The 13,677-nt window shown below is 37.7% G+C and overlaps 1 protein-coding gene across 7 annotated transcripts in view; it reads right to left on the bottom strand.

Moving 5' to 3' along the window:
* The window catches only part of TRPS1 (transcriptional repressor GATA binding 1), a 214,769-nt gene that overhangs the window by 108,242 nt on the left and 92,850 nt on the right, over positions 1 to 13,677 (bottom strand). The window lies entirely within an intron of this gene.

A 13,677-nucleotide genomic window follows, 5' to 3' on the forward strand; every position in this document is an offset into this window, starting at 1 on the left:
TCAACCAAAACTGGAACTAAACCTAAAATGAACTTTTAGTTGAGGTTCAGAAAGAAGCAGATATTTTAAAGGGTTGTTCCTAATATCTCTGTCTCTCTCTCTAATTTCTGGTTCTAACTTGTGGTCATAAGGAGCAGCTCTGATACCCAGTAGGAAAGCTTGTTCTTGTGGTTATTTCTGGCACATTCTGCAAATTCAAGAGAGCTCTGGGTAGCTTAGTGAAGCATCTCATCTTTGGGGTACTGCTCCAAACCAAGCTGTCACGTTTGCCAGTCACTAATTGCAATGCTTTTATTCTCTGCAGTGAAGCAGTTTTGTGTAGCAGAATATCTTCTGCACATTTTTTTGAAAATGTTAAAGGCAGAGTGACTGCAAGAAAATGCCAATTGCAGCTCCCTGAGGTGACATTCAAGTGGAGACTGAAAGGGGGTGGAGCTCTTAATCCTAAAATTAGGCTAGCAATAATTTCAGTGCGTACCACCTGGAAATGTATAGTTTTTCAAATGCACTGCTGTAGCAAATGTATAGCAGTGTTATTATTTCAGGCTATAGAATTCATTACTGTCCATTAAAATAAGCAGGACAACTGATTTACTGGTCCAAATTCTGTTTTCTGCAACATTTCCATGTTTACTTTGGAGCAGTGAGATACTCAAGGGGAACTTGGCATTCAGACTAGTGAACAACAGCAGCTTTGCTACCTGACCTGAAAATCACTCCTTTCATAGATCTGAGTCAGAAATAAGGTTAGATTCGTGCTGTTGCTGTAGCTAGGTATATTTCTGATTTTTCAAGCAATCTAATTCAATTTCATTGTGGGGAAAACACGTGCTCTTCGACTTTTTCTCATTTTCTTCCTCTTCCTTTCTCTTTTTCTTTTTCTTCGGGTAACTATTCTGATACCTATCACATTTTGCAACACATTCTCTAAATCACAAGGTTAATTTCTTTATCTGTTTGTTACAAATCTAAGTCTCATAAACAAACCAGATCTAGATGTGTGGCCCAATTCACCAAGGCAGTCTACAGATGAGATTTTTGAACCTCTGGAGGTAAGGGCTTCATCAACTTCAGCAAAGTTACATCACCTATTGTCACCTGTCACCTGCACTCAGTAAAACAATAGTGAATTTTCCATTGTTTTCCATCATAACTGCTATTTTCAATAATGACAATTAAAAATCAAAGCTTTCTCTTTTTTAAATTATGTACTCAGTTCTTTCAGCAAGACCTAAGGTCTCATAAAACTCTGTAGGGTTTTACAGGTTCATTCACAGATCAGGAGTAACTATGCTACTGGAAGTTCCCATTTACCCATCTTGAGGAATGTGATTTTATGAGCTTTAATTCCAAAATACTGGCATATTGAAAAGGTAGCTTTGCCCAGTAAAAGATGTAGTTATTGATCCAAAGACTAATTTAATCATCCAGTGGAACACAAACAAACAACAGCAAAACTAAATCCATAGAAAAGTGAAGAAAACAGATGCTGGTATATATTCCAAACACATCTCCAAAATAAATCTATCGCAGTGTGCAACATAAATGTGCTTTGCATTTATAATGTTCTTTCAAGCTCTCTTTCAATTATATTTAAGACTGTATATTCAATGCATTCGATAATTCACTTTGCTGTTCCACTTTTCTCCCTTCTCTCTTCCTCTCTCCTCTCTTGGTCTTTCCTGGGTCTATTCTGAATGTGTCATAACTATTGGGTTCCTCTTACATTTTACTGTCCTTGCTGACTCTGGTCTACAACCTTCTTCACCCGTTTGCCTTATTTTTGATCTCCCATTTCACCAACCAGCCTTAGTACAACTCTCTTCTCTTTCCCTTTTTATCACCCGCATCTATTTACATGCTGCATTTGAAATTTTCCCGAAGGCTGAATGAGCTGTTTGCTGTGCTGCTCTGATTATGAGGTACAACAGACAACAATATTAATAAAGCTAAGATAGGGTAATTCAAATCTGTTGAAGAAAAACTAACAACAACAGAACACAATGGAATAATCATTCCCTTAACTCGGTGATTTCCCTGCAGCAGAAAAAGGCTTTCTGGATTACATACAGAATAACCTTGGCACAGCTTCATATAAGTGCTGGGGCCTACTAAGGAAATGTTTGATATAATGCCAACAATGGGCAATAAAACTGAAGTAAATCAGATACTAAATGGGCAGGACCCAGTTTTTTTTTTATGGCTGTACAGCACCTAGCACAGTCTCATCACTACCAGAAAAAGAAAGAAAAAAAAAAAGGTTCCTTAAAAAGTGTTATCCAAACTCAAAGTTGGATTCCTTTCTCATTAAGATCTAGCTTGTGTGTTTCTGATCTAAAGTCACTGCTTAAAAATACAAAACAACAGGTTCTTCATTAGCTGTGATACGACATAAAACAATTATTCCTCTTACCTTACAATTCATTTTGTGCAAAAGCAACACAATGTATCTTTTGTTTATAATCTTGGGCATTCAATGATGGTTTCAATTAGAGTCTTTTGTTTATACACATATGAACTTCTGAGATTTATTTCCTACAAACAATTGTAATATTGTGTACGGTATACATAGTAATCTGAACTCAAAGGGCCAGATTCAGTTTTGTTGCAGGTGAGCATAAATCTAATTTATCCTGATTCTGACATCCACAAAACTGGGCCAGAGGACAGAATGGGCTTAACTCCATAAACTTAAAGCCTTGAAAATATCAGATCATTTAGACTAGATTGCTGTATAAAGTGAAGGATTACATTTCAGGCAATTATCTCTGTAGTGAGTCCAATACCTTGTATTTGTCAGAATTCTTGCAGAAAGGCATTCAGTCTTGATCTCAAATATCAAAAAATGGACACCCGCCTTCCCACTCCAACAGTGCTTTTTTCAATGGGCACCAGTCATCACTACTGAAACATATCCCTTACTTCGTGTTTGAATGCATTTAATTTTGACTTTCAACACTGTTGGCTTTTTTCTTTACTTTCAGAACCAGCAGTGGAGGGTGGTAGCTATTACTACCCAGTATTTTCTTCCTGTGAAGACACTTTAATGCTATTAATCAATTCAACTTTCAGTTTCCTTGTTTTTAAGATAAGCAGATAACGCTCTAAATTTCTGTTCCTCGCTCTAGGACATTTGACTCTCTGTGAGTCAAATGTGAGAAGAATTCTGTGGCTCCTTCCTGCTTGTCCCTTCATTTTATTTACTTACTTATTTATTGTTAGAAATGTTAGTAGCTTTATAGCTAACAGAACATGATGCAATGGAACAGGGCCAGGTCTGGATTTGGATTTCAATCCATTTGTGATCAAACTCATGAGGCCATATTGTAGAGAAGGTTAATTGCATTTCAATTTATTTCCATTACAGTCATTTGCTACTCTAAAAGGGCTGCAGAGAAAGCTGCATTATTTTTACACCGTTAAGTAAGACAACTGGAAGCTGTTTCTAGAGAAAGGCTGGGACCACAGAGCATAAATGACAATGGATCTTTGTGTTACCAAGGTGTTGTTGAATGTTTTACTCCCCTTAGACTGCTTACGGAGTTGAGCCCATGGATCAAGCAGAGAGCACGGTCCTAAATGCTATCAGAGAAAGCTAGCAAGATAAATGTCGTTTTCCTTTTTTATTGGTCATGCTGGGCATGGCCTATTATCTTTAAATGGACTGAGCAGTTACTGTAGAGAAAAGAACAAGGATAGTATCTCTACCCAGGTTTGTTATAGTCTCCAGGGCAAAGACTGTGAGACATGACTGATAAACAAAGCAACTGCAAAAGCTAATGTTGCTCCTTTATAGACAAGACAGAAAAGGCAAATATTTAAAAAGTGGTAGTTCATAAATTATGATCATCCCCACCCCCCTCAAAAATCCATTAACAAGGAAATTTTTCAGGCAAGTAAACTCTGCCCTAGGAACACATGTTCAAGATTTTTTTCAGACTTAACCTAAATTAAGGTCAGTGACCTTAATCCCTTCCATTGTGATTGCCTTGTGCACTAGGAATGCAATAGGATAGAACAAGCTAATGAATAAAAAACTTTAATTCAGATACAACTTTTATTCACTCATCCCATCCTGAAAAATCTACCTACCTACTTATAGTCTTCTACTCCGAATGTGTGCCATATTTGTTTCTCTCTTTTATTTCCCTAATTCACTCCTTTGCTTCAGTTCAGAATAACTGGTCTTGCTCATTAGCTGGTACAAATCAATTTGATTCAATTAGCCCCATCTCCCAGCCCTGTCTGCTTCATTCCATCACCGTGGGCAGTGCCTCCTATTCTTCCTGCCACCTAGTGCCGTGCTGGGAAGTCATCTGGTAGGGCTGTCTGTACCTTGCCATCCATACCGAGGTGCTGCTTAGCTGCTTTCAGCTCTTGCTCCATAACATCTTAATACTTTCAATTCAATCATTTATCTTAATTCGTATTGTTAAAAACTCATTCAGACATCTACCACTGTTTTATTTGGCTGTAAAAGATTAATATAATTCAGACCACTTCAGGTTTTTTTCTCCACATACTTTCCACCTATTCCTCCTCTAACATGCAAAACTCAAAGTATTTATCCTTCTCTCCCAAAGACACAAATCGTCTACCTCCTAATACAGCAATGGATAAAGATGATACCATGTATTTTGCTGTGATCACTGGGATGAATGAGTCTGTGCTAATGCAGAAAGGTGAATTTCCACCACACATGCCAGATCCCTGTCAACAATGGATCAGCCAGGCAGGCAGAAGACTTGGACTTTCCTCAGTTCCAGTGCATGGGGAGTTAGGATCAGTCTTTGGGTAGCTTAACCAGCATCCGTTTCTAACCATCTCTCCCTTCTGCTGGACCACTGAAAAAGTCAGGTAGATTGGACTTTTCCAAAATGCACCAGCTCCAGGACTACATTCTTTAGGGTCAGGATGTAGCTTCTACTGTGACAGAACCAGGCAGCTCCCTGCTGAAGGAGATGTCTTCAGCTGCAGCTGACTGAGGTCTGGGTCCTTGTTCTTGCACACTCTGTGACTCCTACAATCAAGATGAATGTCCAAGTACTTCAGTTATCCAGAGAGGTTTGTTTTGTTGTGTTTTGTTGTTTGTTTGTTGGTTGTGTTTTTTTTTTTCCACAATAAACAAATAAAGGTAAATCTTTAGCTTTTATTCCCATATGGAACAAACACAATTGTGAATTCACAAAGGCTTTGGTTTTAGACAGCTACAGCTGTGCTGTGACTTTGAAAGCCCTCTGCATTGATGTTTTATCATTTTCATAAGAAAACAACAATGATGAAAATCCTTTTATGCTTATTCTTCATCCAGCTTTAAGAAAACATTAAGACATTTGCTTTCAGATTTTCTACTGTACGTTTTTGAGCTGTTAACAGAATTTGGCTAAGATGCTACTAGATGTTTGTATCACAGAGCCCGTGCCAGTGGCCCTTCTCACATCACAGATTTCAAAGGTACTCCCAACACTTTACAGCAGAACACTGCTGGCCGTATACTGACCCATGGCAAATTTAATCACAAGAGTTTTACAATATTCAAGCCTAAGGATCACTTACAATCTCTGCATTAACATGTGCTTCAGTAAACCAATTTGAAGAAAAACACTACCTAAGGAATGTCTTTATTCTCACATGGGCACTGGCGTACATGCCTAACATAAACCATAGTTCTGCAAGTAAGCTACCATGAAGTATGGAATATCTTTTTTTTTATTGTGTTGACTATGGGAGCAGCTCACTGCAGTGAACTGCCAAATGAGCAACCCAGAAGTAATGACTCGTTTCCCAAGACAGCTTATCTTATTAGCAACAAAATGGGGAATCTGAAACAAAATGTTATACCCAGGTCCAAAAGTCACAGGCCTTTCTGTAGTCTGGAAATCTCAAGTCAAAAATGACTGGAGACATCATAATGGTATTTACATTTTGGAGTCTGATCCTTTCAAATTACCTTTGAAATTTGATTACTTGATTGTTCATCTCCATTCTTATTAAAGTGCACAACTTTTTTGTTGCTGATGCAAAATTCAGTCTGCCAAATTACTGACAAGTGGCACTGAACTACTGAAGTGCCATATTAATACAGACTAAGCTGATTAATAAGATTATTAAAAATTGATTCAATGGTACTCCAATTTATAGCTCAGACAGATGACAAGGAACATGCAAAAAGGTAGAACATACATATTTTCCTTACAACAGACCGTGCAGCTTACAAATGGCAACGCTTAGGACTCCTACATGTTTTACTTTTTACCTAATGGGCAGTTTGAAGAGTACATCTCCCCAGTTTTAAACTTTAAATTTATGGTTTAACAGTTATCAAGGCAGAATGACTTACGATGGAGGCAGGCTCTGAAAAATTCCTGTACAATAGTTGAAACTATTATGTCTTAGCTCCTCAGGAGTTTTTCACTCTGTTTGGATATCCAAATTAAACCAGACCATTTATTTCCAAGGAAAAAAAATAATTATAGAAAGTAGCCATTGCAGGGAAATGGTTCCCAGAGGCAAGAAAACTGTGTTGCCCATGCAGACTGTTCCACACCCCAGCAGACCTCAGCCTCAAATCAAAGGGCTCTTAGGAGTAACAAACTGCAGGAACAATCCTCCTAACTTCCATAAGTTTCTAGGACACATACTAGAAAAAGGTTTTTGGTAAAAGTACCTTCTTTCAAAGACTTCTCTGTTATCCCCCAGTACCTGTGATCAGTAACAACTTCCCATGAGGAAAGGTGCTAATACAGATTTTTGAGGCTGTTCCGTAAGCCACTGCAACAGAGATATGGGAGTCAAGATGAACAATTTTAATGATTGAAGCTTGTTGCGCAGTTATCACCTGACTCTGGACGACCCCATTCTGTGTTAACCTTCCCTAATAAAGTGTCATAGCACAAAGATTTTGGAGATGTCTACAGTGAGCAGGACTTTTCTGCAGCAGGGAAGTGTTACCTTGACCCAATGGGAAAACATAGGACATAAGTAGAGGGGATCACCCAACACACAGGTTTCTAGTCAAATGTTTTGAATTTATCAAAACAACTTATGTTAAAATGTGTGATAAAAATCATTTACAGATAACCTGAAAGAACAAAAACAAATTATTCATCAAGAAACTTGCCACATCCTCAGTTTTCCGTTATAGATCGAGCTTTCATAACCAGTTTCACAGGGTTTGTCTTTGTTAAAGTACTTTTTTTCTACATTTTGAAGTTGTGTGGGTTTGTTTTATTACTCTGAGTGCCAATGAAAACTGAGTTTCTCATGTTATTCATATGGTAGAAGAAGAAAGCCTGCAACAGCATCAGACCTCAAGCCTTCAAAAGCTCCCAATTCCATATAAATTTGAGGTTATTACTTTTAAGTAATAGCATCACTATGCAAATACTGTTTCCCTGGTCTGATAAGCACTATCACTTCAAGTAAGCCCCGTACTGAGCGTTTTCCTGTTTGGTTTTTCACAGAAATTAATGTATTACAGTCAATAGCATAGGTGGTATAAACTTAAAAAAAAAAAAAATTAAAGAGCAAGCATGAAAAATGTATGCTAATAAAGGCATTGATCATCAAAAGCACTGTTAACTCCTAGAGTTTATCCAAGCAGACCCTTGAGAGTTCAAAGAAACAGAGAGATTACGAATATTATGATGCTTCCAGCTAAAATGACCGCAATGATTACTCAAGGATTGAGGAGAAAAACATTTGAACAGATATTACTGTACAGCCTACACAATAGATGCTAAAAATTCAGTTCTGCAGAGACACTAGAGTATAAGGCGAAAGCCTTAAAAGGTAGAAGTCAAATAGAGTTTTGTAGCTTGATTCAAAGGGCATGTACTTCCAACTCCTAATTTAGTTACTCATTGTTATAGCTGTACCACTAACACATCAGATAAACAAGCTGGTCGGTTGGCTTCACCCCGCCATGCAGTGTCAGTTTGCAGCAGGTGTGCCTGAAGGACTCTTCCTTTTTACTCTTTGAATCATTTTGTAGACACTAATGAGCATCCCTCTTCAGCTTTAATTATTGGTCCCTGACAAGTCAACATAATAGGAATCAGCTTAACCAAGCATACTCCCCAGTGACATGTTCAATTACTCAGGTTGTACTTCTCTGCAAGAGGTCTGAGGGGTTGCTAATTTAACACTGTCAAAAAAATAAACAGAGGTATTGGTTACAGTTTATCTTTTGACCCTTATGTCACTAAATCTAGCAAGATACCTCCTAGTAGAGCGGACAGGAAGATTAGATACTTAAAAATTATTATTCTGGTTTTACTTTTAAAATAAAATTAATTAGTACCTGATTTGAGTCAAGGAACATTTCATAAGGAGAAAGCAGACACTGATGCTTTGATAGCAAGTGTTTGTTTCTATATCATTATATTTATAAAGCTATTTGTTTTTCATTTTTATGAACTACAGTGAAGTGGCAGGTTATTGGTTGATATTTACTAGGAAAATAAAGTTACTGGATTAGTTAATTTATTTTTTTTGTCAAAAATAGCTATTTTCTGAAATTAGATATATCACTGTAAGAAATGTGCCTAGGAAGCCCTTTAACAAGTTTGTTAACATGAAATTACATGGGATTTTGAAAAAAAATATTAAGACTGGAACAGGGGCAGGAATGGTCTCTGCAAAATAATATATGCATACATTATGACTAAACAATTCATTTTTCTCTCTATAAAACATCATTAGCTCAAGATCTAGCTGTAGGGCTGAATACAACTGTTTTCACACCTGTGCCCTTCCTGAGTATAATCAGTTGAATTTTCAAAAGTTAATTGGCTGGAGTCAAATGTATCACTAAGACAATCCCTTGGATTTCATTCAAATTTCACATAAATAAATGGAAGTAATTTAATCTGGCCTCCCAGATCACAGAGGACCTAACACCCTGCCCAATAATGTCAGCCTCAAGCACTGCATTTCTAGTGACCTTAACAGATTTCTTCATCAGCCACTTGGCCAGCAAACCACAATTTTACTGCTGAAGTGACTATATATTGTCATTCTGAACACCTCCTAAACTTCTACAGGTATACATCTACGTGGGTTTTCCTTATTCATTTTGTTTGTCAACTTAGCAAGAAGAGTTTACAATTTTAGCATAGCTTTACAGAATAGTTCCAAAGGATAAAAAAGAAAAAAATCCCCGAAAAAATCTAATTCATGCTAAGGCTCAAGAAGAGATGTACATGCATTTCTAAAACATTATCCTTTTTATTATTTTTTAAAAGTTCCAAATATTAACAAAGCAGAAAACTCCAAGCAATTAAACAAACAATCTGGCAAAAAAAATGGCAACATTGGCAAATCTTCAAGTCAGTTTCAGTAAAAGTCAGCATGATTTTGTGTTAAGGTTTCCTTTTCTATACATTTCACTGAAAAATAACATCTAAATTTTGCAGAGCTTTGAACATTACTGCATAAGTATCACATTCCCCTGTGTAATAACGACCATCTCTCCTGATGGACAGTGCTATTTAACAAACACGTATTAAAGCTTAATGCGTGTGATGATTAAGCAGGCACTCATCTTACGATAAATAAGCATTTTGGACCACAGCTGAGAATTCAATGAAAAACCTAGAAAAAGGACTTAGAACATGGGAACCACGTGAGCAAATCGTGACTTGGGTGAAGCAAGATCATGCCATGCATCATGTTCTGTTTCACAACTATACGTTCAGCCTCCTCTGTGCTGTTAATCATCTTCCATGTTTGTTTCACTGTTCTTAAAACACATCTGAATGTAGCTTAAAAAAGTGGACACCGTTTTAATCCAGCTCCTTGCTCAATAAAATGGAAATTTCATTCAGCTCATGATCAGTGTTATTACCTTTTATTTTTTTAATAGGCCATGGCTCATGTAGTTACAAAAATGATTTTATTTAGACTGAAACATCATAAGCAGGGTTATTAATTCTAATGGCTGATTTGTTGTGAAGATGCATCACTAGGAAAAGCCAGATGTCAGAAAGCTCAATTTCTAGAGCTCACAGTAAGTTTCTGATAATAGAGTGGTTCTGGGCAAAAGATGAACTTACACTGTGATGGATATATATAACAGCACAGTATAAATCCATATAATTGGTTTTTCTCTCTAAATGAGATAACCGTACTGATAGCAATAATTCTTATCAAGCACAAAGTAACCTCGATAAACTGCAGAGATAAGAGCTGCTGCAGGATGCATGACCTGCCCAATGAAGCCAGAGCAGTTATATCGGTGTTTAACAACACGGTGTGAGAGTTCTGCAAACAAACACCATATGGAAGAGCAGAAATCTGTCTTTAACCTAAAGCTCTCTAATTGCCTGGGTTTTAGATGAAAAGATCTTCCCAGCATCACAGAAATGGCAGTTCTGTTGTTGAGCTTCAGACGTCCCACCTCAGGCTCCCATTGCAGCAAGAAGCAGTTCGTAACCTGCCCCTTCTCTGTCATCTCCTAGAACCACTCTCCATCCAGTGATTATTCATGGTGCTTTGGCACAAGGTGGTTGGAAATGGGGATACACTACCACACAAAAGACATGTTGGAAACTTCCATTAGGCAAGGAGATCGTTTCACATTAAGCAATCACACAAGTTCCCAGCTGTACCAGGCTCTGCGTGCAGCCTGACAGAGGAGAGGCACCTAAAAGTCTGTCTCTGCCAGTCAACAGAAACAGGCTGAGCAATCTGTCCCATTTCAATACACACAGCTAACATTTTGAAAATGTTTAGGCAAAATTAATCCAATCCTTAGTTAGTTCTTTTTAACCTTTGGATTCAGTATAGAAACTTTTTTTTTTTTCTTTAAGTAAGAGAAAAGGTTGTTAGCAGCACGGAGACAGCAGAACACACAACAGCAGATCGGCAAGCACACAGTGTGTGGGTTGCTTAGGGACTGACACATTACAAAGGAGACTCTCAGTAAGTTTTCTTTATCATCATAAAAAAAAAACTTCTCCAAATAACTGTCAGAGTGGGAAGCCTAATCCACAATGACTTAGTCATACTTTCAAATTAAAGGTAGAACACCGCACAGAAAAGAGTAAAAAAGAATCACTTCTCTTGTATGTCTTCAGCCTTGGACAAAAAACAACACATCTTTCCAATTTTTAAGACAGGCTGACATGTCCCTAATGATTAGCAATTTTTCTTAATTCTCCACAGTGAGAACAAGGCTAACTAATTGTCAAAAAATCCCCGGCCAAGATCACTGCATTTACAGCAGTGGTGAAAAAACAATCTTTCATAATATAGTTACTTAATCGAGTAAATGAGAAGAAAATGTGTCATGAAGTCAGCTCGTCAAAAGCCTCTTGCTACTGAAGATGCTACACCAGGAAGGTTAATTCTCCCAAAAAATCAGACCAGCACTTTCCCATTTCTTTTGATGACTTTTATATGGCTGAATCAGGTTCTTTAAAGCTGTTGTGCTGTGACCTTTTACGTTCAGCAGCTGTCTGTAAAAGGGCCTCAGACAAACAGTTCAGAACCAGGGCATGACATGGAAATAAGACTTCACAGCCTTGGGCTAATGTGGCTCAGCACAGGATAAACATTTTTTTGTCTATCTTTCAGGGTTTATCTCTTTTATGACTCATGTTGAATAATTGTTTCCACATCCCTTTCTGTCATAAGGGACAGGGAACATGCTCGTTCAAGACAAGAGCTTTACATGGAATTTAGGAGGAACAGGACACGATCTAGAGTTCTTGCTGCTAAGCCTTTGGTTGGGTTTGCTTTGCCTTTTTTGCCTTCCACCCCACCCTTCATGCTTTAGCCAACAGTTCAAGCTGGTGGGTGACTGCAGAAGGAATGGTCTATATTAGGGCTCTGAAATGTGCACTTCGGCTGCTGGCAGTGATAAATGAGAGTTATAATTGATATATCTGATTCCACTGTGTATAAGCAAAATCATACACTGATAAGATAACATATAAAGAAAATGGTTGAACGCACTGTCGTTCTCATTCAGGAGATATCAATCTCATTTCACTTTTATTATTTAACATGAAACACAACCTTAGCTCAAGAAAAGAAGAATTCAACATTTTGCTTTCAGAAGTTCTACCAAGAACAAGAGCATTACATTTACACGAAAACACACCATAAGGCATAGTTCAAAAAGCCAGGGCACCGATGGGGCCTTACTTAAATGTTTCACTGTTTTATTATGTATTTATACTATGTACCTTGATTAAATCTTATCTCTCGATTCTATTATCATAATATGCCAGTTAAAGAAACAAACAGTCTCCACCCCTAAATGATAAAGGGGATGGGGGGGAGGGTGGGGGCAAAGCCACAAGAAAAGCCCAAGAGCAGCATCAAACCGCCTCTACTGGAACTACGAGTTCTGCTGGTTGGTGAGCCAATCCCAAACCCAGTAGCAACGGCAGATCTGATGATATCCAATGCTACAACAATGCTTTTTGTCAGCATGTGAAAGTCAATTACATACCATTTACCAAAGACAGCTGAAGCACAGCTCATGGAAGACACCAGGCTGCAGATCCAGCGCAGCCTATGGTGAAATCCCGAGTGTCCTAAACCCCAACTCCGCTTCTGCTTCGCTACCCAAGCCACAGCACAGCTCCCACGGAGCCCGGCAGGACCGGGGATGCTGAATATCAAGGTATTTAGGATTGGGAGGAAGAGGAAATGACAGAGGATAGCACTGATCAGCACACACACAGTTTGCAACACTGTAAAACAGATAGGGGTATAATCTCTCACTACCTCCACCGAAATAAAAATAAAAATAAAAATAACAATAAAAATAACAATAAAAATAAAAGATGTGACAAATCTGAAACTTATTTCAAAACTCCCGCTTTTGGCAATTTCTGGAAGAAAAGCAAATCAAACTAAATAAATTGCCACATACTATTCTCCTGTACTTTCCTATTGTTTACCACATTTCCCACCAGATTAAATATCTAAATTCAGTATCTGATGTAGTATTATGTAAATTCAATTAACTGGCTATGCCCAGTTTCATCCCGTAAAATCCCACTGAGAAAAAAGAAGAATTAATCTAAAATAATCTGTGAAAGAAATGGGAGGGAAGAAAATTAGAATAATTATTTTTAGTCGACCTTTAATAAAAGAATATCCACTATACTTGAAGACCCTGATCTTTCAGTGGAAAGATTTGGGAAAAAGAAGCTTCCAAAGCAGCCTGACAGCTGTTCTGCAATGCACTGTCAAGCACCGTGCCCAGATAGGTAATAGCTGTTTGCATGCTATTACTGATTAACCCATACAATATTTCACATGACATTTGCTCAGCTGAGGTGATTTTGAAGCAAATAATAAAGATAATGAACACAGCTAAAGGAAAACAAGAGTAGGTAAAAAGTCTTGCTCCACGTAAAAGTGCTTCTTCATACCTACTTTTTATCTTTTATTTTTATTTTTATTTTTTCAACCTTTTCTGGGTTACAGAACTGACAGCATTTAGGCAATAATTAATTTTTTCAACCAAGTCCAGCAGGTTTTGGTTACCCAGTTATCCATGCCTAAATTGATGCATTGCAGATGTACAAGTCAGTCACTTTAATACCTACTTCATTAACAATAAGCTCTTCAGTGTGAAAGTAGAGGACTCCCCCCCACATAACTATCTAATAAACTATCAAGGATTTTCAGAGCTTTCATATGAATGTGGAAATACTA

Source organism: Aythya ferina (assembly GCF_964211825.1).
Source record: "Aythya ferina genome assembly, chromosome: 2".
In the NCBI taxonomy this organism is placed as follows: Eukaryota; Metazoa; Chordata; class Aves; order Anseriformes; family Anatidae; genus Aythya; species Aythya ferina.